The 27,252-nt window shown below is 35.3% G+C and overlaps 2 long non-coding RNA genes across 5 annotated transcripts in view; one reads left to right on the top strand and one right to left on the bottom strand.

Annotated features, from left to right (window-relative positions):
- LOC123601030 overlaps positions 1-14,360 on the bottom strand; it is a 106,635-nt gene extending 92,275 nt beyond the window's left edge. For all 4 annotated transcript variants that reach the window (XR_006713939.1, XR_006713941.1, XR_006713940.1 and 1 more), the window contains exon 1: positions 13,870-14,360. This is a non-coding gene — a long non-coding RNA (uncharacterized LOC123601030). The remainder of the gene's footprint in view (positions 1-13,869) is intronic.
- On the top strand, positions 1-25,326 carry LOC123601031. Its single transcript, XR_006713943.1, has 3 exons — positions 1-206; positions 3,389-3,484; positions 25,128-25,326. It is a non-coding gene; the product is annotated as an uncharacterized LOC123601031 (long non-coding RNA).
- Positions 25,327-27,252: the final 1,926 nt, after the last annotated feature.

Below are 27,252 nucleotides of genomic sequence, written 5' to 3' on the forward strand. Positions count from 1 at the left end.
ACGAGTGGAGGATGGGCAGAGAGAGAAGGAATCTGATGCAAGCTCCATGTTCCAAGCTCCAAACTGTCAGCACAGAGCCTGACATGGGGCTCGAACCCACAAACCATGAGATCATGACCTGAGCTGAAGTCAGACACTTAAGTGACTGAGCCACCCAGGCACACCTGCTTGGAAATCTTCTAATGAAAGGAAACCTATATTTCAAGGTAACGATTTTACACAATCATTCAATCATGTGCTTATTTTTCATTTATGTATTCGTTTATTCTAGATAATAATAAGTTAACAAAGCACTATGCCAGATGCTAGACAGGAGGAAGTTGGATAAAAAGATGAATCAGATATAGGCACTTGCCCCTTAAGCAGCTTAAAGCCTGGTAAATATGAAAGAAAGTTGCAATAACACAAGGGAAAAATAAGAGTAAAAGACAGTACATAAACAAAGTGTCATTGTAATTCAGGAGATGAAGAGTCTACTTTTAGCTGGTAAATGACTTAAGGCTTATGGTGGACATTGTTGTCTACCTTCTCAGAATATATTGTTTTTATCTCCATTATGAAGCAGCCATGAAATTAATGACCTGCCAGTTCCAGGGGTAGACCTTGACTAGCTTAACTTAAAAGTAGGCCCTGGCTGACCTAAACTAATCATCATTTCTCTGGCCACATGAGTGAGCAGATGACCTAAGTTAATTCAGTGTAAAGCCAAGGACTTTTATTGAAATGGGGGGGGGGGGGAGGGAGGCAGTTCTCTCTTTCTTGCTCTACATGATGTGGAATGCAAATGTAAGGTTTAGAATCCTTGCAACATTGTGTAACCATTAAGGAAACCATCCTGAGGAGAACAATCACGTGAATGGAGAGTCGAGGGCATCACGGATAAATGACTTTGGGGCCTGATGAATGCACTTGAAGCCTTCCCTTTATCTTAATTTTTCAGTGGCACGAGCCTTTATTTCCTTTATTAATCATACCAATTTGAGTGGTTCTCTGTTATTTATAATCAAGCTGTTCTAACTACTAAAATATTTACAAAGGAATTAGCCTCTGAGCTGGAATTTGAAAAATGGTTAAGATTAGAGCCTACAGATAAAAGGACACATTCCAGGCAGAAGAAAGTAGGGATTTTCTGTGGTAAAATCATCTCAGTTTTACTATCATAAAGACTGAATGATAATACAGTGCAAAGAGATATTTAAGGTAAAGATTCTAGAGAAAATGAATGCCTGCTAAGTAACCTGGATATCATTCTAAACACTAGTGGTTTCCAATATTAATAACAATGTACTTTTATTAGAAAGTATCTCACTCCACACTTTTAAATGTATTTACTCATTTATAAAGTATATATTCTTTATTACTATAATAATACACGTAAAGTTTTAATATTGTTCCTCCCATATCATAATGCATCATCTTGTGTTTTCACTTAAATATGCTCACTCCTCTTTGCAATCTACCATGGGACAATGACAAGCCACTCCAAATTTTTGAACAAAAGCATAATATGATAAGAACTATAGCTTAGAAATATCCATATGAGAGCAACATCTAAAATGAATTCATGTACCTACACTGGACATAAGACAATTTGTTAAGGTTGTTGTTTTTTTTTTTTTCCAGTAAGCCAGTCATCCAAAAATACTTGGAATATTCAATTTGAGTAAAAGCAGTGGAAAAAATAGAAGGAGGTGAATTTCATAGGTATCATGCAGGTAAAATTGGTTAAAAAGATATATTAAATATCAACTCAATGCCAGTCAATACATTTTAGTTTCCTTTTGATTTCTTTAGAACTGACCATTCTTAGCAAGGGAGATAAAACTGGACCCAGTGTTAATCAGGGCAATTTAATGGCCATATCTGTAAAAGCTTGTAAGATTGGGAATAGAAATTAAATATATACACTTTTGGGGCACCTGGGTGGCGCAGTCGGTTGGGCGTCCGACTTCAGCCAGGTCACGATCTCGCAGTCCGTGAGTTCGAGCCCCACGTCAGGCTCTGGGCTGATGGCTCAGAGCCTGGAGCCTGTTTCCGATTCTGTGTCTTCCTCTCTCTGCCCCTCCCCCATTCATGCTCTGTGTCTCTCTGTCCCAAAAATAAATAAACGTTGAAAAAAAAAATTTTTTTTTTAAATAAATATATACACTTTTATGATCTACCTTAGGTTGGACATTGGAAGATTAGATAAGATGTGAAGAAAAAAATCAGGAAATTAAGCATTCTCAAAAGAGCCTAGTTAAAAATTGACCATGTGGTCAAGACTGGGGAGGGAGGACATAATCTTTTCTAAATAAAATATGCTGTCAGGTGACTAGAGACATCAATCACCCGCATCACCAAAAATGCAGCTTTGTTCAGCGTGAGCAGGAACATTTGAGGACTGATTTTGTCTGACCCTGACAAAGTTGCAGGTTGTTGATATGCAATTTCCCCTGCATTTATCAACAAATGCTAGGCCCAGAAAAATCAGATTGATAATAAATGAAAATGTTTTAAACACATTACTAAATGTAAACTGAAATTCAAGCACCACGTAAACATACTAGGTGGAAATAAGCCAGTATAATCATAAATCCAATGACATACTGGAAGCACTTACTTCCCAGTAAAAAAGATGCTCTTTAGGCACTTAAAGAAATGCCAATGATCTACCCTCAGCAACTATTCTAGTATTTGTCATTGTAGATTATGAAACTCGCAGTTACAGAGCATTCAATACTTTGCTTTTTCTTTTACTGTTCCTCTTTATATTTATGTATCACTGTGCTTTAAGAAATAAAAAAACCATATTCTGGGCAATATGCACTGATGTGAAGCAGTCATTTTTCATGATTTGTCAATGAGTTTATGGTTCACTTCCTTTCCTCATGTATTTATTTCTGCATATCTAAACAAGTATTAGATTTTTGTAAATACATGTTAGATATATTTTAAATATATAAATGCCTTTCATTTAATATTTTTGTCAGATAGTACCAAAAATGTTCAGCATTGAAGAAACTGCATGGCTCACTAAATAGCTGTATTTTTACAATATTATCAAACAGTTGAACTGTTTGGAAAATACAAAGATTATCTTATTAGAATGACTCAGAACTATATCTTTTAATGTATAGCTTCCAGACAGAAAAGGATAGAAACTTTTAGCATGCTCAAAAGACAGGGAGAGGACCTAGTCTTCTCACGAACCCCATTCCTGTAGAAGTCTCCCCATCACCTGCTTCCACGTCCTACAAAAAAAGATCCATCAGAAAGCACCTGTGGCTGGCCACTCTTCCAATGTCACCAGCACTTGTAAAACATTTTTTGAAAATGTAATGCTTACTTAAGTCTTACTGTTTACTGTTATGTAACTATTACTTGGATGTATTTCTGCACTTCACAGCATAGAACTCCATCTACTGCTTTTCATCATGGTGTACTGAGAAGACCAGTCGGCAGGGAAAACCGTGGACTCACCCAAGCTCTGTCACGAGGCGTGGTAAGAATTGGGGATGCTATTCTGCCTAAAAAGATGCTAACCTACCTAAAAGTCAGTCTCTTCATCTGCCTCTAAGTCTCTCGGAGCTTTGATTTTACACTGCTTCATAACTTAGTGCTGTTTGTAAAACAAAACAAAGCAAACAGAGCAAAAACCAACGTATGTTATCAAGTATTGTCATTAAAAGTGTTAAATTAGTTTGGATCCCGTGGGGGACAAAACCTACAACCGCTTTGGTAATCATTAGCCAGAAATTTGACTCCCTCGAATATTTCTCCTATTCTCTCAAGACAAGAAATATGATGTTAAAGATGCCACCTGTATGCACATTCTTAATTCTTAGCTAAGCTTTCTACAAGCTCTGTTTACTCTCTTCTGCAAAGCAATAAACTTTTCAACTCTCATTCTTAAATCCTAGACAGGATCAACTCTACAAATTTATTCCATATCTCCTTTACTCTTGGCCCTGCCATAGATCTGTTTGACCTTTCTAAACAGAGAGCTTCCCAAGCAGAGCACGCACTTGTCTTTAACACTCCAGCACAAAAGCTAGAAAAAAAAACCTTCCACTCTCAGGGAGAAGAGAACCCTTCTCTCTTGACTCCCTACTAAATTCTATACTTTGGTTGTTAACTTGTTCACCTTCAGGGGCCATGCAAGAGCTTTGTGTGTATGTACACACACACACACACACACACATCTTTTATATGTAATTGCATTATTAAGTGTGCTGCCATAATAAATATTTTATAGCTGAATTGTGAAAACATACAAAGATAGGTAACTAACCCAAGATCGTACAGCTGAGAACTATGGAGCCCTTTGAATAAAGAAAGAGGGAAAGGGTGAGGGTGTATGGCACGACGACTGTCTGCACAGAGATGTGGCTATTTCTGTTTACCTACAATACCTTAGTAAAGTCAATTATGATAAAATCACAGTTAGAAATCTGTTAGGAATTTTATATGTAGGTAAATTTTGGTATAGAAATTTGTCAAAAGCTTTCTTGACAGGCATCACAATCCCAGACTTCAAGCTATACTACAAAGCTGTAACCATCCAGACAGTATGGTACTGGCACAAGAACAGACACTCAGATCAATGGAACAGAATAGAGAACCCAGAATGGACCCACAAATTATGGCCAACTAATCTTTGACAAAGCAGGAAAGAATATCCAATGGAATAAAGACAGTCTCTTCAGCAAATGGTGCTGGGAAAACTGGACAGCGACATGCAGGAAAATGAACTTGGACCACTTTCTTATACCACACACAAAAATAAACTCAAAATAGAGGAAGCCATCAAAATCCTCAAGGAGAAAGCAGGAAAAACCTCTTTCATCTTGGCCACAGCAACTTCTTACTCAACATGTCTCCGGAGGCAAGGGAAACAAAAGCAAAAATGAACTACTAGGACCTCATCAAAATAAAAAGCTTCTGCGCGGTGAAGGAAACAAACAGCAAAACTAAAAGGCAACCAACACAATGGGAGAAGATATTTGTACATGACATATCAGATAAAGGGTTAGTATCCAAAATCTATAAAGAACTTATCAAACTCAACACCCAAAACACAAATAACCTAGTGAAGAAATGGGCAAAAGACATGAATAGACACTTCTCCAAAGAAGACATCCAGATGGCAACTGACACATGAAAAAATGCTCAACATCACTCATCATCAGGGAAATACAAATCAAAACCACAATGAGATACCACCTTACACCTGTCAGAATGGCTCACGTTAACAACTCAGGCAACAACAGATGTTGGCGAGGATGTGGAGAGAGAGGATCTCTTTTGCATTGTTGGTGGGAATGCAAGCTGGTGCGGCCACTCTGGGAAACAGTATGGAGGTTCCTCAAAAAGTTAAAAATAGAACTACCCTATGACCCAGCAATTGCACTACTAGGCACTTATCCATTGGATACAGGTGTGCTGTTTCGAAGGGACACATGCACCCCCATGTTTATAGCAGCACTATCAACAGTAGCCAAAGTATGGAAAGAGCCCAAATGTCCATTGATGGATGAATGGATAAAGAAGATATGGTATGTGTGTGTATATACATATATATTTATACACACACACACACACACACACACACACGGTGGAGTATTACTCAGCAATGAAAAAGAATGAAATCTTGCCATTTGCAACCACATGGATGGAACTGGAGGGTATTATGCTAAGTGAAATTAGAGAAAGACAAAAATCATATGACTTCACTCATATGAGGACTTTAAGAGACAAAACAGATAAACATAAGGGAAACAAAAATAATATGAAAACAGGGAGGGGGACAACACAGAAGAGACTCATAAATATGGAGAACAAACTGAGGGTTACTGGAGGGGTTGTGGGAAGGGGATGGGCTAAATGGGTAAAGGGCACTAAGGGATCTACTCCTGAAATCATTGTTGCACTAAATGCTAACTAATTTGTATGTAAATTTTAAAAAAATTAAAAAATTAAATTAAAAAAATAAAAAAAGTAAATAAAAAGCTTTGTTGAGCACCCAAATGAATTATATCAAATAGTTCACACTTTTCATAGTTCTATTTTATCACCACACACAATCAGAAAAGGTTACTATGTATATGCATGTTTCTTATGGAAGTATAATCAGATGCTTTGGCCAATGATGTTAAACACACTTTGGGAGATATATTATCTCATTTAATTCTCAAGACTAAATATAAGTAACAATATCTCCATTCTCAAGTTTAAGAAATAGAGGATCAGGTAGTTTGAACTACTTGTTCAGAGTCACCCAGTTTTCAGTAGTGATACTGAGATTTGAACAATTTCACTCCAAAGCCCAGGGTTCTCCTTTACCTTTTACTTTACTTTTCCGCCATAAATTAAGTATCCTTAAACTTTTCCTTAAATATTTCTCAAATTCCATAACATTACTCTAAAAAAATGACATTTGTTCATTTGTAATAAAAATAATAGCACCCACTCTTTACTATGATAGATATTGTATCAATGCTATATTTGCATAATCTAATTTAATCCCCACATCAACCTCATGAGGTGGTTATTACTATTCCTACATTACAGACAATAGAATTAAGGCTCAAAAGAGTTAACAAACTTGCTCAAGTTTCCATAGCTAACTAGCAACAGAAACAGGATTTGACCACAAATGCCACTATTTGATACTGAAGACCATACTTTTAATCATGACTGTAAAGTTCGTAGCTCTAGAGATGCTTAGAGTAAATTTTATTTATGGAGGTCATATTTGAATGCTGCCAGTTCTCTAGTATAACAATTGAAGAAACATTAAAAATAATGAAAAATAATAGAAGTTCTATAGGGGAGAGGAGATCTATGAGAGGTCTCTAAACGTACCGCTCAGTTTTCCTGTAGTCCTAAAACTGCTCTAAAAATTAGTCTGTTTAATTTTTTTTACTTTCTCTTGAAGATCTCTTAAAAACACCAATTGATAGCCCTGTAGTACTGTCATTGGCAAGATCTGAAAAATCCTAGGCACAATTATATGAAAGGAAGTAAGGATCCATGTAAGAATTTAGGTGTAATGACTGCAAACAGGTGATTTGCCTCCTAATAATTTTATGACTATTTTTGAAAGGAGTGGAAAGGTGCCTAAAACACAAAATGCCTGGCAAAATCTACCATATAAAAAATATTTTCAATATCAGTGAAGCTGAACACCTTTTTTTTTTCTCTGCAATACCTGTCTGTCCCCTTGATTTCTGTACCTAACTCCATGCCTGTAACAATTCTTGGTACGTTGTTGAGAATACTCGTTATTGATCCTTCCACAGAACCATGGCACGCTGGACTTGATTCAACATGTCTGTTGCCAAGCCCCTGACAACAATTTGATTTCTACCTGAAGAATGTACATCATACAAATGTTAATGATAATGTTAAATTTTACACTATAGTAATAGCTTTTACATTAAATTTTAAGTCAAAAAAAACTATAAATTAATCCATAATCCACTTCTAAAAAGTAATTTATACTCTGATTTATCATTAAACATTTTTAATGCCAGTCAATTTATTTAATCCTCATTTAAAAACATTTGATTAGTCAATCTTTACTATAATTGTTTCACCACATAATAAAAATTATACAGTCTATATGCCAAAAGTGTGTGATAAAGTCTTATGCCTGAAAAAAGGGAATGGGCACATCCTTATATGATTATAATCTTGTAATAATACTGTTTAGTCCAGTAAAAAATATCACTAGCCTCTTCTTCCTGACATATTTGTAGATAAATATTGTCCATACATTGAATACTGCTAGTTGATGTGCTTCTTAGTTGACTTTATTCCAAGGTATAAACGGAAACATTTGTATTCTGTTCCTTCTACATTTGGTATTTTAAAACCTATGCTATCACTTTATCTTACATTTTCATGAGCTATGGTCTAGACTGTAAATATAGCCTATTCAGACCTTACAAGATATTGAAAATGTAAAGAAACCAGAAAAATAAAGCTTATGTGCCACAGTAACTGGAGGATATATTGATTTAAAAATGGATAAAATTAGATCTGTTCCCTTGCGGGGAAGGAATGTAATGTAATGTTACAGGAAGACAGATAAGACTAATATATATTTATAAATAAAGGTATTTTTTAAAGATAGGAAAATATTTAAGTAATTGACTAAACAACTTTGTTAATGCTGCTATAGAATAAGCATTACAGAGGATTAGTGGCAAAAACAATTAGATATTATAGCAGCTGATGCAGCACTGCAGGTATCGAGGGACGTGTAAGTAAATATACAAAATGAACAATGGCAGAAATAGCCCTAAGGATTCAGTGATTCAGACTATATTGACCCAGAGAGATTGTGGGAAGTTTTGAGTTTGTGATGACAAAAGGTAACATAGCTCTTCTCCTCTGGAGCTTTCATGCCATTTGGGAAGATAGACAAAAGCCACTAATGTTTAGAGCTTGTGAGCAGCATATGCAAGAAAGAGATAGCCTCCACAGTAGAAAACTAAAAGTGTAGGGGTGTGTAGGCAGAAAAAGCCTCTCTGGGTAAGTGACATTTGAGCGGAGACATGAAGGATAAGAACAGGATAGCAAGAATGGGCGAAAGATACTTTCAAGTAGAGGTACAGCAAGTGCAAATGCCCTGATGTGGGAAAATAATTTTGCTATAAAAATAACTTTCATGGAAGAGTGTGGTGGGTGAAGGAGAAAGTAGCATGAGATAAGACTGAACAGTGGGCCGGTTCCAGATACTGCCTGGACTTGGCAGCCATTACAAGGGGTTAGAAATGTGTTTTAAATGCAAGAATAACCATGAACAGAGTTTTGAAAGGTAGTGAAATGATAGAACCTGAGTTTTAAAAATAAGCATTTGATCTGATACACGGAGAACGTGTTGCAGGAAGGCGACAGTGAAAGCGGTACACCTACATTGTTTTTGCCTTCCCAACATCTATTTCCTCTTCTGTTGGAAATAGTGCCTTGATGTTCCTTTAGGGAATTATCTTTCCCATCTCTCTGTCCCTGTGGATTGAGTAGGGCTGACCCCACTTGAACCAGAATTCCACATAGCTGCTCTTGACGAATTAGAGCAGTGTTTTTCCACCTGGTCTAGTTTTTCCACCTGGTTCTGGGATGCCCGTAGGACCCAGGCCAGGCTCATGAGAGCCCTACCTTACACTTTATGAGAGCAAAAAATTGGAAAAGAGACGTGATCTTTCCCTGGGAAGGAAAGCTTTTCTGAAACTGAAGTCAATACAGTCAGGAGACACTTGAAGTAATACAGAAAGGGTTAATGGGTGACTTGATGTAGATGGGTGGAAGGAGTGGGCACATGGCAAACATACCTTAGAAACAGATTTGACTGGCCTTCCTAATGAAATAGAAATAATGAAGAAAAAATAGTAACGTTTTCGCTTTATGAGACAGGGTAAGTGGATGGTGGGGCCAAATAGAGTGAGGAAAAGACAAAGAAACTCAGTTTGGTGAATAAGGAACAATAAATCTCTTCTTGCACTTGTTTAATTTGAGAGAACATCAGCCCTTTTGAGTGGATATGTCAGGAAGACAATTGGATATATGAATCTGGATCTTAGGAGAGTATATGAGCTGTATATACAGGTTGAAATTGGAACAGGTAAAGAGTGAATAAAGATAATTTAGCAGAGCCCAGGTTAAGCCTTAAGAAATTTCATCAAAGTAAGCTGAAAAGGAGCAGAGAATAAAACAAAAGATAGAAATGTCAACATTTATTATAATCCTTTTACAAACTATGAATCATGATGAAGAATCTTAGTAGATGCTTAATTTAAAATATGTTGAATCTGGCCTTTGCTGTCAAAAAACACCTGCCATCCCTTAGGACTATTAAAGCAAACGTCTATATGAAGTTACCACTTTATTGCTATTTAGAAAATTGTGCTTTCCGTAATGTCTATTCATTTCTGCTGAGGATAGTTTTCCAATTGACCATTTGTTCCCAGCAAAAAATAAATGCCAAAGATTCTGAATTCTTCATGAGGCTACTGGATCTTTATAATCCTGCAACAAATTTCACTTCATCTTGAGGGCTGTGAAAGAAAGTCAAAGAGGGGTGCAGAGGCCAGTGTAGTGAGGAATGCATTGGTAAGTTGTCAAACTTCCTCTGCATCTTTTCAAGCACAGCACTTTGGATGAACCAAATGTTCTATCTTGCTGAGGACTTAAGGGAAAGAAAAAATGTGTGAAGTTTCACAGAAATAATTCTAAATTTAGACAGAATACAATTATTTACACTATTATACAACAAAACCATTAGTTGGTGCTTAGTGACTCACCATGATTCCATTTTTTGGGGATCATAAGAAAGAGAAATTCCAAATGGCAAATTACATCAAGTAGTAGGCACTGCACAGCAATATGATACTTTTGTAAGGCAAAGTAACTCCATGTATTAGTATACATAAGTCTCCTGAACTGAAAGAAGGCGTAGTCTCCACTTGACAACATGGTGACTATCTGGGCATTGTAGATGCCATACTAAATAAGAGATAGAATCACTGCTCTCATGGTCTTCAAATTCAAGTAAACAAAACAAATAAGTACAGAAGAATGTACTAGTTTAAGATTATGATAATGACTTTTGTGAAAATCGAGAAACAATAGTGATTGGGGTGAGGGGGAATTATACCAGTTGGATAAGTTTGGGAATTATGGCCAATGTGCATCTTCTATTACTTCCATGAGAGACCATGTGGCTTGTGCTCATTTACCCATTGTTGCTAGTAACAGTTGCTCTCATTGTAGCTGATGGCACTAAAAGGAAAGGAAATATTGCACCTTTTCCACACCTATAAGATCTTTCTTCCAGATCACATATGCATGAAATCTGTAAGGCCAAAATATCCTTCTTTTATCCAAAAACTCTCGGTACTAAATGCATTTTTGCCTCATATCCATGCCTTCTATCCCAGCCTCTGTGAGAATTCAGTGTGAACTGTATGTCATTGTGGCAGTGTCACTGTGAACACAAGTTCTCTAAGCTGTCCCTAGCTCTATTCTCATGTCTATGATTCTTAGTATGTCTGTCCCCTCATCTAGCATCCACTCATACTTTCTTTGCCTCCAAAATAATTTCACTAGGCTTTCTGGAACTCTTTCTATAAAACCAGTAAATCCTTACAACACTACCAGCTTCCTCAAACATTACTTTAACTAAAAAATTAGGTGAGGGGGCCTGGGTGGTTCAGTCAGTTGGGTGTCTGACTTTGGCTCAGGTCATGATCTCACGGTTCTTTGGTTCGAGCCCCGCGTCGGGCTCTGTGCTGACAGCTTAGAGCCTGGAGCCTGCTTCGGATTCTGTGTCTCCCTCTCTCTCTGCCCTTCCCTGGCTTGTGTTCTCTCTATCTCTCAAAAAAAATAAACATTGAAATTTTTTTTAAAAAATTAGGTGACTATTGAGAAACCTTTTATAGCTCTCCCAAACAGAGGTTGTTCAAACATTCTAGAAAATAATAGCCAATAATAACAGTAAAGTGTATTTATTGGTGTATTTATTGTGTATTTCCTGTGTACAAGCACTAACCTATACTATACATGAATTTATTTCATATATAAATTTCATAAATGTATTTCACTTAATTATTACAGCAGTCCTACAAGGTAGGTAATTTTATTCATGTTTTAGAGGTATGATACTGAGGCAGAGAGAGAGATTAAACAACTTTCTCAATGTCACAGAACTATATAGAGAGATGAAACCATCAAGGGAGTCCATGCAGTCTGAATCCAGAGCTGATGCTCTTGGGCAATACTATCTTCTTTGATAGTTCATGGGTTACATGTGGAGCTTGAGTTCTCATTGTTGCCTTGCTCCACAAAAGCTCTTCCATACACTTTTAAAAACTCCCGTTCCTCATTGTTTTCATCTACCAACCTCTTGGCCAATTCATCTCCTTCACTCAAGATTTTGGTACCTAGCTCAGAGTATCCCTTTTCTCCTTGATTTCTGCCATCATCTCAGAAAATTCAATGTCCATGTGGACAATCTACCCAACATCTTATTTCAAAGGTTCCATGACTTCCTTATCATTAATGGTACATTTCATATTGTCTCCACTGACAAATTATCACTGAAATAATTTCCACTTCCAAAATCACAAACATTTCACTCTCTGGTGAAAATTCCACATGCCTGCTCAGGAGCCTCAACTATTCTTCAGTGTCTTTGAGCCTCCAGCTCCACTGACCTCTTTACTTTTATTCCAAAATATCAAACTCCTTATATTTTTGATTGATCTACAATCTTTAATTTCAGTTATTTTGGTACCAATACACTAACCTCCCTTGTCCATTCATTCTCTCAAAGCCCCCGATGGGAAAAACCCCAACCCTGAACCCAACAATCTTTATTCCCTGTGTCTGTATCTACATTCAGATACCTGAACACTCCTAAATGGATTGACACTCCTACGAATTCAAAAAATACACAATCTTATTTTTTTTAATATGAAATTTATTGTCAAATTGGTTTCCATACAACACCCAGTGCTCATCCCAACAGGTGCCCTCCTCAATACCCATCATCCACCCTCCCCTCCCTCCAACCCCCCAAATACACAATCTTAGTATCATTCTCTAATCATCTTGATCTACTTTCTATAACAAATATTTCATATTTCATCCATTATTTACAAACCATGATACTTTTTCTCTACTCGTTACTCTCAACAGATGATTCCATTGTATTAAACTACAATGATCGGAGGCATCAAAAAGTATTTCCTTCCAACATTCTGCTGCCAAGTATATCACTAACCTGCATTTATACCAATCATCTCCTCCTGCTTTCCTAATACAAAAAAAAGTACATGTTTCTCCTCTTCTTGAAGGCCAGATCGTCTACATGTAATCTGTGTCCCCTCCCTCTCACATTCTCCAGAATGTGTGCCAACATTTAATACTTTAGCTTTCAGAGTGTCTGCAACCCACAAGTTTTGTTGTGGCCCACAATAAGAAATATATATTACATTGCAGCCCAATATATACATATTATACATGTATACTATAAGTGTCATATATAATATATACATTTACAATATATATAAGATATGTATAAATATATAAAATATTTCTTACTGTGGATTGCAGTAGACAATTTATACAAATAAATTTCTTTTTTTTTTTAATGTTTATTTATTTTTGAGAGAGAGACAGAGACAGAGCACGAGTGGGGGAGAGGCAGAGTGAGGGAGACACAAAATCCGAAGCAGGCTCCAGGCTCTGAGCTGACCACTGGAACCCACAAGCTGTGAGATCGTGACCTGAGCCGAAGTCGGATGCTTAACCGACTGAGCGACCCAGGCGCCCCCTAAACAAAATTTCTTAAGATAAGATTATTTTATCATGCATGATATGCTGATATTCTGTCTTCTTCTCTTTTCTTTTTTTTTTCTTTAATGCTGGTCCCCACTCACTAAGTTACTGTCACAACACACTAATGAGTCATAACTTGCAGTTTGAACCACAGTGAATTATTCTGTTCCTGATAACTTTACATTTAAATTCTTCCATCTAAAAATTTTTAAAAAGGTTTCACCCTAAGGGCTCCTTCAGCTCATGTCTTCTACACACTTAGACTTACACGAAGAGTTATTTAATTTTAGTCTCCACTACTTGTCCATTAACTTCTCAGACCAATCTAACCTGTATTCGGTTCCACTATTCCATGAGAACCACTTTCCTTCAGTCTGCATTAGCTGCCTGTAACTAAATTCAGTGGACATGGTTCAGCTTTCACCGTACTCGATATCTCAGCAGCATTTAATGGTTGGTCACTCCCTCCTAGAAACATAAATTTTTCCTGGCCTCCTTGATAGCACATTCCATTGGCTCCCCCATCCCCTTCTCTCTGCTTACCTTATTTCAATGTCTTTTTGCTGTCTCTTCTGGCAGACTCTCAAATATTAGAGGCCATTTATTCATTTCTCTCCTCTTAGCATCTCCTTCTTACTCCTCCTTTAGCTCCTCTCCTCCTTTAGCTCATTGTTAGAATTTAGGAGACAAGTGAGACATCCTATTTATAGGCTAGAGGCCTCTGGACATCAGCTATGTAATAAGACTTCCTGCCCCTGGAGAATATACAAATGTTCTTAATAATTCAGGATCCAAATCTTCTCCTGAATCGCTTCCAGGCATATGCAGTTACATAACAGAAAAATACTGCTTTTTATATTCTATGCTCATGATCCTGACTGCTTTAGCACATTTAGGATTGACTTTATAATTTTTGGCGTATCAAAGAATATCAAGATTTCATCTACATTTCCTATTTAGTTAAATTGAAGGTTTCCTTTTCTCCCTAAAAGACTTATGTATCTCTGGAAGTTAACAGCTTCTCTTGGAAGTCAGCTGGAAGCCTTTGAAAGTTACATGCTCAGTATCTGAGACATAGATATTCATGATGTATGAATCATCACAGCAAACTTTCCTAGCTTTGAAAATTGTGCGTTCTGTTCCAAGGGATTTGGCAATTTCTCCCATCCTTAATTGCATTGTCTGGAGTATGACCAGCAATCCTTTTTCAGATGTCTCAATGAGAAAATGAAACTCATCTTTATATCCGTGTGTATTTTTCTCTAATTAGGTACTATAAGTCACTTGGTTGATGCTTTAAAAATATGAAGATAATGCTCCAGCAACAAATATTTGCTCAGTTTATAAATTCTCATCTTGCAGATCTATGTTATGCTCTTCTGAACCTAATGCTTTTCACTTCAGTGTTGCATCCCAATGTAATAATTTTTTCTGAATTTTGGGCTGCAATTATGGTTCCAAATTAAATTAAAATTCAATCTTCTGTTTGGTTATCAATTTGCAAGTAACCTAGCTGAATCGATAATTAGATAAACATTCACCTACACATAGTTAAGTTCACAGGCAGGGAGGACCATGTGGCAAATTACTGCTTTACCAATGTTTTGGGATTCAACATGGATTATGATGAAAAACTGGGCAGAGGACCCAAGTAGACATCTTTCCAAAGAAGACATACAGATGGCCAAGAGACTCATGAAAGATGCTCAACATCACTTGTCATCATGGAAATGCAAACCAAAACCAGGAGATACCACCTCACACCTGTTATCATGGCTAAAATCAAAAGACAAGAAACAAGCATTGGCAAGGATGTGGAGAAAAAGAAACCCTTGTGCACTGTTGGTGGGAATGTAAATTGGTACAGACACTGTGGAAAACAGTATGGGAGTTCCACAAGTTCTATTTTATTTTTTAAAGAAATACCATAGGATCCAATAATTTCACTAATGGGTATTTACCCAGAGAAAATTAAAAAAAACACTAACTTGAGAAGATATATGCACCACTATATTTATTGCAGCATTATTTGCAGTAGCCAAGACATGGAAGCAACCTAAGTGTGCATCAAAAGATGAATAGATAAAGAAATGTGATATATATACATAATGGAATATTACCCCACTATAAAAAAGGATAAGATTGTACCATTTGAGACAGCATGGATGGAACTAGAGGGTATTATACTAGGTATAATAAGTCAGACTAAGAAAGACAAATACCACATGATTCTGGTCATAAATGGAATCTTAAAAAAATAATAAACAAAAAGCAAAATCAGAACGATAAATACGGAGAAAAACTGATGGTTGAGAGGAGTGGGGGTTGGGCAAAATGGGTGAAGGGGAGAGGCCTCCAGTAATGGAAAGAGTACATCATGGGAATAAACAGTAGAGGATACAGAGGACAGTCAATGATATTGTAATAGCGATGTAATGGGACAGATGGTAGCAATACTTGTAGTGATCATAGCATAATATATAAACTTGTCAAATCACTAAGTTGTGCACCTGGACTAATGTAAATTGTACATCAATTACACTAAAAAACAAACAAACAAAAAAACCCAATAGTGTATGAAAATGGCAACATCACAAACCAATAATAAGTGATGTTACCTTAAAATTTTTTCAACATGGATTATATACAGTGTACCTCAATTTCAAAATGTTAAGATGTGGAGAGAATGCATCCCTGAATAAAATAAAAACAGCCTTCACTAAAATTTTCTGATTAGATTAATTAATGAAATAGCAAAGAATTAGTATGTACTTTGGTTTTCATGGTTTAGTTGTTATGGGGACAGGCAATTATAAATTTATAGTGATACGCTGTAAATTAAGTGACTTACAGGAAGAAAAAGCCCAAATTACTGAGTCATCTCTGAAAAAGGGTTGACTGAATTTCATATTTGGAATGTTTTACTCAATAGTAAAAGTACACCTATTGAAAAATAATTCATCGAGTCCTGTTAACAATTTGCTGAAGTTACTAACAAAAAACTACTTTTACTCCTAAATTCATGAATGTTAAAAATATCAACAATCAGGGTGCCTGGGTGGCTCAGTTGGTTAAGCATCCGACTTTGTCTCAGGTCATGATCTCACGGTCCATGAATTCAAGCCCCACATCGGGCCGTGTGCTGACAGCTCAGAGCCTGGAGATTCTGTGTCTCCCTCTCTCTCTCTGCCCCTCCCCTGCTCACGCTCTGTCTCTGAGAAATGAATAAACCTTTAAAAAATTTTTTAAATAAAAAAGTGTCAACAATCAAAATTTGACTTGAGTACAGAAGTACCCTTTAAAATATATTAATATAAACCAAATAACTTTCAACTCTAGTAGGCTTATTTGATCACCTACTACATTGTTGTCCTGATTCCTTGTATGTGTCAATATGGCCAGTCAGGAAATAAAACCTCCACATTAAATGCAATGCTTTTACCAGTCCAACCAACAGCAGTTCAAAAGAAGGGACAATGGGGCGCCTGGGTGGCTCAGTCGGTTGGGCGTCCGACTTCAGCTCAGGTCACGATCTCGCGGTCCGTGAGTTCGAGCCCCAAGTCGGGCTCTGTGCTGACCGCTCAGAGCCTGGAGCCTGTTTCAGATTCTGTGTCTCCCTCTCTCTCTGACCCTCCCCTGTTCATGCTCTGTCTCTCCCTGTCTCAAAAATAAATAAACGTTAAAAAAATTTTTTTTTTCAAAAGAAGGGACAATGGTTCTGAAAGAGACTCCCAAAATAAAGTTGAAGATGTTTCCGTAGTAGGAGTTTTCCCAAATATGTAATCAAATGTGGCCATTATAATGACCAAATAATTTCCCCAAATATATAATTTCCAAAAATGGTTGTGGCAATATACTGATTGGTTTGGCAAAGGGGTATAGATGGTAAAATGTAAACTGCAGAATCAGTTGACACAAAGGTTGGCCCTGGTCAGTCAGCCTCACGATATTATTTCCCTTCTTAGGAAACAATATTGAGGAAAGATAAAGGCACAGACTGTGAGTCAGATTGCCTAGCCTCAATGGTAACTTTGCCTTTATTATCTGTGGGATCTTGGGCAGGTTATTCAAACTGTCCTTTAGTTACTTCTGTAAAAGAGGGAAAATAATAGTACCTACCTTATAAGGTTATTTGTATGAGCAAATGATGGAATACAAGTAAAGAACCTGGAATAGAACTGGAAAATAGTAAGCTTTTGATAGATGCTAGCTACTGATATTATAAATTTAATGTGAATGTTTGTTTTCTAAGTTGGTTAATAAATTGCTCTAGGGCAAGGACCAACCATTGATTTTATTTTCATTTCCAGTATTAGCATGCAGTAGGTATTCAGTGAATACCTGTTGAAAAAACAATAGAAAGTGCATTGTATCTTAGAAGGACATTATAGTACTAATGAGAATTCAGATTCTAGATCCTTGTGAATCATTCAAAATAAAATAATTATACTAAAGCAATACTGTAGATAATTTATATACACCCATTTTTTCAAAAGTCTACAGATATGTTTAGGCAGATGTTATTTTCAAAATACTATGCTGCCAGCTTTTAAATAGAAACATCTAAGATCAGCGTTTCCTAAATGACTGTTTTCTGCACATATTTATCAGGTTATTGTCTATAAGACTTTTTTAACATTATGATCTAATTTGTATGTTAAGATATTTAATAAGGTATATTCTAGATCATTTGAAGACCATCTTAAACCTAATAACTGCTTTATAAATTCAACACCCAGTTTATATATGACTATTAATGTTCAACTGCTTTTTATTATACTTCTTCATTTTATTCTTCTTTTATATTGATAAAAACTCACATACTATGTAAGCAATTTAATAAAGTTTTAGGATTAACTTTGAGAAACTTAAATAGAAACAAAAGACAATCCATAAAATAAAAATGGATAAATTGGACCTCATCAAAATTAAAAACTTTTGTTCTACAGAAGACTCCATTAAGAGATTTTTAAGATGAACTACAGTCTGGGAGAAAATATTTGCAAACTACACATAGGACTAGTATCTAGAATATAAAAATGACAAAGCATAAGTATCTGGATTATTAAAGGACTCGCAAAACTCAACTGTAAAGAATATCCAATGAGAAAATAGACAACTACTAATGGACATGTCACCAAAGAATAAAATAAAATTGGCCATCTATATACAACCAAAGAGGACAAACTGATGGCATGTAAAAAAATGTTCAACATGATTTGCCATCAGGATAATGAAAATTAAAAGTACAATGAAATCTTATTACACACCTATCAGATGGCTAAAATTAAAAATAGTGACAATACCAAATGCTGGCAAGCATACAGAGACACTGGATCACTCATACATCGCCAGTGACAATGTGAAATAGCACAGCCCCTGGGAACATTTGGCAGTTTTCTTATAAAGGTAAACACACACCTACTATATGACCCAGCAGTTGCACTCATGGACATTTATCCCAGAGAAATGAGCACTTATGTTCATGCAAAAACCTATAGACAGATGTTCATAGAAGCTTTACCTGTAATAACTAAACACTGAAAACAACTCAGATGTACTTCCACAGATGAAAGATTAAACAAATTGTGGCACATACATACCGTGGAATACTACTGAGCAATAAAAAGCAATGAGTATTGATACATAAAACAACTTGGATAAGTCTCCAGGAAATTATGCTGAGTGGGAAAAAAAATCCTAAAAGATTTCATACTTTAAAATTCCACGCATAACATTCTAGAAATGGCAAAAGTATAAAGATAGTGACCAAATTAGTGGTTGTTAAGGATTAGGGAAGGCAGAGGAGCTGGAGAGCATTTAAAAAGTTATAACAGGTACCCTGGTAGTGATATAACTGTTTTGTATCTTGATTGGGATGATAGTTACCTGAACTGATACATTTGACAAAATTGCATACTACTAAACACACACACACACACACACACACACACAAACACATATGCACAATATGCACACATGCAATGAATACATATAAACCTGGGGAAATTGAAGAAGATGAATTGGTTGTTTCTCAATTTCCTCAGCATCATATCTATATTATATAGTTTTACAAAATATTGTCATGTGAACATAAACCAGGTAAAGGGTACATGGGAACCCTCAATATTATTTTTTTAAGGCTGCAGTGAATCTTCAATCATCACAAAATTAGAAATTATTTTTTTTAATGTTTATTTTTGAGAGACATTAAGAGACAGAACTTGAGCGGTGGGAGCGGGTGGCATCAGAGAGAAACAGAGAGAGAGAGAGAGAGAATTCCAAATAGACTCTGTGCTGTCAGCACAGAACCCAATGCAGGGCTTGAACCCAGGAATCAAGAAATCATGACCTGAGCCAAAATCAAGAGTCGGATGCTTAACTGACTGAGGCACCGAGGTGCCCCAGAATTTAATTAAAAATTTTAAAAAACTTACTCCATAAAATAAAAGTAGCTTTCAAATATTGCTCTCTCTCCTTTTGTCTGAGCAACTTCCTCTGTGAAATTGTAAGACATAATTTATTCAACAAATATGCATCAGGTATCCACAGAATTATGTAATGACATTGTATTAGGCACCTAGGAGTGAAAGTAAGACTTAACTACAGCTACAAAAGAACACTTACTAAGAAGAAATAGCAATTAATTACACAACTACTACAAAATATATCAGTACTCTGTTAATTCTATAATGCCCAAATACTATTAAGTAAACTTATTTTAAATGCTTTATACAAAGCCCCAGAACATGAGCTCTGGATTTAGAATGATTGGGTTTGAATTAAATCTTTGCAACCTGCCAGCTGTGATAACTTAGGTGAGTTAATTAACTCCTTTATGCCTCATTTGCATAATCTGAAAACTTGGAATAATAAAATACCCATCTCAGTTTTTGTGCGGATTATTTAATGGAATGAGCCTGAACCAGGATAAGCCCTGAAGTGTTCTTGTCATATTTAGTAATGACTATAAAAGAACAGAATGATCCTGTGTTCCAGCTGTTCTTAAAAATTATGATATAATGTTTAGATAGCTCAACTTAAGTTTAAACATGCATATATTTAGACATTATTTTGTTGACTTTTGCTCTTTTTAAAGAGCATCAGACTGACAGTTTTTAATAAATAGGGAATACTCTATTATGGAAATATATGTTGATCGAGCTACTCTTAACTTCTGGACTTGTAGTTTACATAGTTATTTTCAGACATATTTACATATTTCCAAAGACAAAAATGAACTGAAATATTATGGATCATATACTTAAAAGTTTAACCAATGAAGTATTCTTTATATTAGACCTTAAAGAAGGCATGCTACCAATGAATAAAAACACATTCTTACATATACTGGAACTGGTCCCATTAAAGTCTGATGTCCTTCAGAGTTCTTAGCAGATGTTTTCTGCTTTTCCTGTTATTTACTTTTTCTTCTTCTTATATTATCCCCCTTGCTTTTCCACTTTTCAGCTTATAGAATTATTTTTCCAGAGAAGTAATATATATGAATAAAAATGTGTAATAGAGCCTGACAACACTTCGTAACGTTTTTTATTTCCAAAATTCTTTGAAAATCATCATTATTCCTAATATTTGATGGGTTAGTAAAATGTGACTGCATTTTATTAAAAGAATCATGTTACCTGCACTGGTCACATTATTTTTAAATTTCTATTTTCCAATGGCAAATACTGTAAAAGTTTCTGTTTTATTTAAGTCATACCAAGCAGATATGGTAAAGGCCTATTAGGAACCGAGTCAACTCAACCACTGTATAAAATTACTCCCAAGGGTACATTTTTTAATGCTGTTTCCAGGCTGGTTTTGAATAACTGAAGTGTTCACACTTCCCATGGGAGGATATTTCATAGCATGATTTTAGTATTAGAACATTTTTCCTGAAACTATATTTATTTAAAATTTCTGTTCTTGTATTACAATATTTTTCTCTTCAGTTCTCAAACATATTCTGCTTTGATTTTTATGAATTCCTCATTGAAATATCTCACGACCAACTCATGAGTATTTTATCACTAATATTTCGCACAAAATAATTTGTATTGCCTTAGTTATTCTAGGAAATGGAAAAAGCCTTAGAATATATTATTCAGGACCACAGATAATTGACCAAATATATGACTTCTAAGTATCAACTTAAATGATATCTCTTAAGCTGACTTATTTTGCAGACTCTAAGAAAAGAAAAAGCACACTATATAGTTTCAAAATCAAATAGAAACATTGATAAGACACAAAATGATTTCAAAAATAAGAAAGAATTGGCTTATTGATACAACAAATCAGCCTTCGACATTAGCTCAATCTTAAACTATCTGAAAGCCATATATTTTTCCCTAAGATTAGCCAACAAACGAACATAAACTTTCAGTATTTAAGATTTTGATGAATATGACTGGTACAAATAAGCAAGACAAATACATTTTTAAATAGATAAAACCCTAGGTGTAACATTGGGATATATTCAATTTGATGCAAATACATTGGATTTGGTAGAAATAATGGCCACCAAAGAAAATTCTAGTAGGATACATTACAAATGATAATATTTTATATAGGCAAAAAACAATCAATGGATCAAATGTTAAGAACATAATAAGAAAAAAATATTAGCAAAAATAATGTCAGTGAATTTAAAATGAAAATGGCAAAATTGTGAACAGTTTTCTGTGGAGAAAAAATTAACAGATTAAATTGACATAATGGCATCTAGTCCCCAAATACATTTTTGTTTTCCCCCAAATATTTTCACACAGAAAAATAATCAATTGTGTAATAATTCCGATTAAAATATTTTATACACATGAACAAAAGGAAAAATGATTTTAGGATCAAAATCTAAAGTTAAATACTCATTAGCTAAAAACAGATCAAAATATTTTATATCTATATTTAAGACATGTAATTAAGTCTTTCTGATTTTCAAGACTAAAATGAAATTATTTTATTTTTAATTTTTTTTTAACATTTATTCGTTTTTGAGAAACAGAGAGGGACAGAACGTGAGTGAGGGGGTGGGGGTGGGCAGAGAGAGAGGGACACACAGAATCCAAAGCCAGCTCCAGGCTCTGAGCTGTCAGCACACAGCCCATGTGGGGCTCCAACTCACGGACTGTGAGATCATGACCTGAGCTGAAGTCAGATGCTTAACCGACTGAGCCACCCAGGCGTCCCAAAAATGAAATTATTTTAATTGGTCTCAAGATAGAGCCAATTATTCACTATTACTTCACTTAACAAAGGCATTTGCTGAGGGACATTTGTCAACTTGTGCTTAGTGTTAAGAAGCAAAGGTGTCAATGTGGACATCAAAGTTTGTGAAACTTACAGATAATTGTCTACTGTAATTATAATAAATCTTCTTAAAAACAATATCCTTTTATGTGAATGCTTCTAAAAAAGTTTGCTAATAGTTTCACAAGACTTTGTGGTTCACAACACATTTTTACAAAAGTATTTTCAACTGATACTTTTTAATACCCTATTTTTAGGTTAGGAAGCATGTGGACCTGAGAGGTGACATACACAACACTATACATTTGCATTGCCAGGCCTTCTTACTCCAAATCCTGGCTCTTCTCATTATTTGTCTTTGACTATTATATTAAGAGTCAGTGCTTTTTATTATACTTCTTAATTTTATTCTTATATATTGATAAAAACTCACATGAAAACAGTTTAATAAAATTTTCAAACCACCTTTTGGAAACTTTATCAGAAACAAAGCAAAAATTAAATAAACATTTCCTCATTGACAAATTTAATTTACATTTTATGTTTAATAATAGAAGTGAAGTTTGTGCTTTAAAAAGCAGTGGATTGAATTAAACTTTAAGAGAACTGTATATAGTTTCTGAAACTACTGAACCAGATTAAAAAGCAAAGAACCCCTTGGGGCACCTGGGTGGCTTGGTCAGTTGGGTGTCTGGCCTCGGCTCAGGTCATGATCTCGTAGTTTGTGGGTTCAAGCCCCGTGTCGGGCTCTGTGCTGACAGCTCGGAGCCTGGAGCCCCTTCAGATTCTGTGTCTCCCTCTCTCTCTGCCTCTCCCCCACTTGTGCTCTCTCTCTCTCTCTCTCTCTCTCTCTCTCAAAAACAAATAAACATTAAAAAAAAAATTAAAAAAAAAAAAAGCAAAGAACCCCTTTCACTACCTGTAAGATTCTCTTATGTTATCAGACCAGGAAAGATTATGTACCCGGAAGGTTCTTCTTGAACTACCACCCCCAATTATATTTGCCTTGCTTTCCTCCAGTATTCTGTCTATACTGGTGGTGTTTTTGGAGATAACATTGACTAACTTGTAAGTTTCAGATAGTGAAAAGTCACACTTGAATTAGATCATGTGGTGAGGATAGCTCCAGTAGGAAGTGTAATTCGTTATGGACCTTAAAAAAAAAAAAGAAAAAAAAAGAATGTGGAAACTTTCAACAAGAAGAGGTTGGAGAAGAGAGAATGAAGTAAACAAAGCAATAAGTAAATCATTGGATAGATACACCAGGGCAAGAGGAAATAATTCAGTTTGGTTCATGTATAAGCCACATGAAGTGTGGTCTCAGTAAAGGATTGAGACCATAGTGTTAAGATCCTTGAATTGAACTCTCACTCCTACACCTAAAAACTTAACTATACTCAAAAGGGAAAAACAAACAAAACAAAATTCTTTTTTGTGTATAAACAAATACTTCACCTAGGCTTTTTTTTAATTATTATTATTACATCTGACCACTTCCAGAATCTTGTTTTATGGGTTATTCCCTATTTTTCTTATATTTTAGACCTCTCTTTGTCCACCAGGTTATTTCTTCACAAATTATATTCATGCTTTACTCTCTTGCATTTCAAGTGAATCTTCTCACAGGAAAAGTTCACAACTGCCACCCCTGCCTTGCTTCTCATCCCTCATTGTCACATAGCAGTCAAGCAAAAGCTGTTCTGGCAGAGGTCAGATCCAGGATACTAATTGCCAAATCCAATCGATTGTTCTTAGTTCTCTTCTCAGTTAATCATTTCTGTAGAACTTGACACTAAATTATTCCATTGCTAGAAGTCGTTCAGTCCTTGTCATACATGGCCCTATTCTCTGGGTTCTTAGACAGCTTCCTTTCCTTTCATACAGCCAGTCTTTTTCAGTCTCATCTGCCCATCCTCCAGCTTCCCCAACTCAGCTTATTCAGTGAATTGCAGTTACAAGAACAGGTTGTGTATGATGGCCTTATTTGTGATCTGTTACATATACATAGACAAATATTCAGGGTATGTGCATGTAAGTTGTGTTTACATTTTTTTAAGTTTTTTAAATTATTTTTGAGAGAGACAGAGTGCACAAGCAAGGAAGGGGCAGAGAGAGAGGGAAAAAGAGAGAATCCTAAGCAGGCTCCACACTGTCAGCAAAGAGCCTGACGTGGGGCTTGAACTCATGAAACGATGAGACCATGACCTGAGCCAAAATCAAGAGTTGGAATCTTAACTGACTAATTCACCCAGGCACCCCTTAAGTTGTGTTTATATGTAAATCTGAATATATATATATATATATATATATACACACACACACATATATATAATATAAATAATTTGTATATATATAAATTATATAAATAAATATATATATATATATTCTAGTGAATTTAACATTAATCATTTCTATAGTTTTTAAATATGTTTGTTTTGCAATTATCATGAATGAATTTTTAAATTGGGGAGTGAATAAAAAATTCACCAGTTATATTTATATGCCCTTCAAGTATACTTGCATGTTGATTCTCAAACTGCTCTCTTAAGCCCAGATTTTTTCCCTGAGTTCCAGTCCTCGATGCCCACATCTCTCACCTTCATCTCTTTTTTGAGCCTCACCAGTCCCCAAATCAAAGTTTTCTCCAGGTAAGTGCTTTGTTGCAGCTCTATCTTTACATGTTTGTAATTCATAAAATGAAAAGCCCCAAGCATTATTCATGTTTCTATTCCTAGTACCTATCATAGCAACTTGCACATAGAATACAGTTACTGAATAGGTTGAGTGAATTAACTAGAAAATACTATTCTTTATTTCATATGGCTTAGGAAATTATTGGTCTTTTTTTTTTTTTTTTTAAGAAATGACATGTTCAGATTTGTAATTTAAAATTAATCTGGATGTTAAAAAAATGGCAGTGGAGAGTATGACAGAGAGGGGCATGTGTAAAGAGTCACAGAAACTCTAGGTACCAATGATAAAACCTTTCTAATGCAGTGGTACCTCCAAGGAATAACGAAAAAGAATCCCCCACTTCCCTTACACATTGTAGCTTTTAAAGACATACATCATTTGGGATGACTACTGTGTCCAGTGATTCTAAAATAAATCTTTGCTGCCATCTTGTGGAAAAATATTTATAACAATGCCTAAGTTTTGCAAGACTTAGTGAGTCCAGAATTATCCATGGTTGTTTTTTAGAAAGAGATATCACCCTAAAAGTATTCCTTCTGCTGCTTTCATGCAAACTTACTTTTCAATCTACATGGACTTTGTATCTTTTTGGAGTCTAATATTGCTTTGTTAATTGTAATATAAATCTCTTTCAATGAATTTCTGTATTTAAATTTTTGTTCAATTTTGCTCCAAATTCTACAGGCTAAAGAAAAAATTAAGTTGTAACTGACCATATTTTAAATTTGAATTTATTGTCTTTTAGGTTTTTTTTCCTATTGAGCACATATAAATTCATTTATTCAACTTATTCAACAAATATTTATTAAATGTCTATCTTATGTCAGTCATTTTCTAAGCATTCAGGACATAAGAATGCATAAAGACACAAAAATCCCTGCTTTTAAGGATCTTACATTTTAGTTGGAATCTAAAGTGAATTTATAGGGGCACCTGGGTGGCTCAGTCGGTTGAGCGTCTGACTTCGGCTCAGGTCATTATCTCACGGTCCGTAGGTTCGAGCCCCGCGCCGGGCTCTGTGCTGACAGCTCAGAGCCTGGAGCCTGTTTCAGATTCTGTGTCTCCCTCTCTCTCTGACCCTCTCCTGTTCATGCTCTCTCTCTGTCTCAAAAATAAATAAATGTTAAAAAAAAATTTTTTAAAAAATAAAGTGAATTTATAGGTCTTAATGTTCTTTAAAAATGATCTTTGTTATCGACTTTGATAAACTGCATAAGCTCATAGTTTGGAAGGAAAGAAGATATACAAGATTTTGTCACAAAAATAGGCTCTTTAGAAAAAAAATGTATAATACTCCAAAATCAGGACCATGCATATAAAATTTTGTAGAACTGGAAGTCTTAGTAATTATTTCTGTACTTATAAGATTATAGAAAAGTGAGCAACAAATAAATGAGTCAGCAACAAATTTTTTATATTTTAGTTATTCAAATCTGAACAGGTTATTTAGCACTCATAGGCACCATCTAAAGAGCCAAAGTTTAATGAAAATTGAAATTGTTTGGAAAAGCCAGCATTATAGAAATGTAATGGAAATGTAGGAAATGTAACCTTACAGAAATGCCAGCAATTATTGTACAAGGAAATCAATTCTTAATGGACAATAGCTTCAAACTTTCGATCTATAAAGTTGTCTCTTCTTTCCCTAGTAATAGAAAGCACTCTATAAATTTCTGAGATATGATAAATTTCATTTTTTTGAGGATTTAATTTTTAAAAATATATTCAGTAAAAATGCACATCTTTTCATTTCTTTCAGCCTAGGTCCTTTCCACAAACAGAGCTGGAGACAAAAGCTTGTAAACAGATAGTTTATTTTAAGAATTATTCCAAAGAAGAGGAGTGGGAAACTGGGAAAACAAGGGAAAGAATAAATTTAATGCCTAAGGTAAATTATTGAGGAGTTTTATTACTGCAGTGAGTAGTTGGGGGTCAATTCCTCTAAGAAGCCTTATAGAATATACTTCAGAACTGTCTACC

The sequence above is a fragment of the Leopardus geoffroyi genome, chromosome D1 (genome assembly GCF_018350155.1).
Source record: "Leopardus geoffroyi isolate Oge1 chromosome D1, O.geoffroyi_Oge1_pat1.0, whole genome shotgun sequence".
In the NCBI taxonomy this organism is placed as follows: Eukaryota; Metazoa; Chordata; class Mammalia; order Carnivora; family Felidae; genus Leopardus; species Leopardus geoffroyi.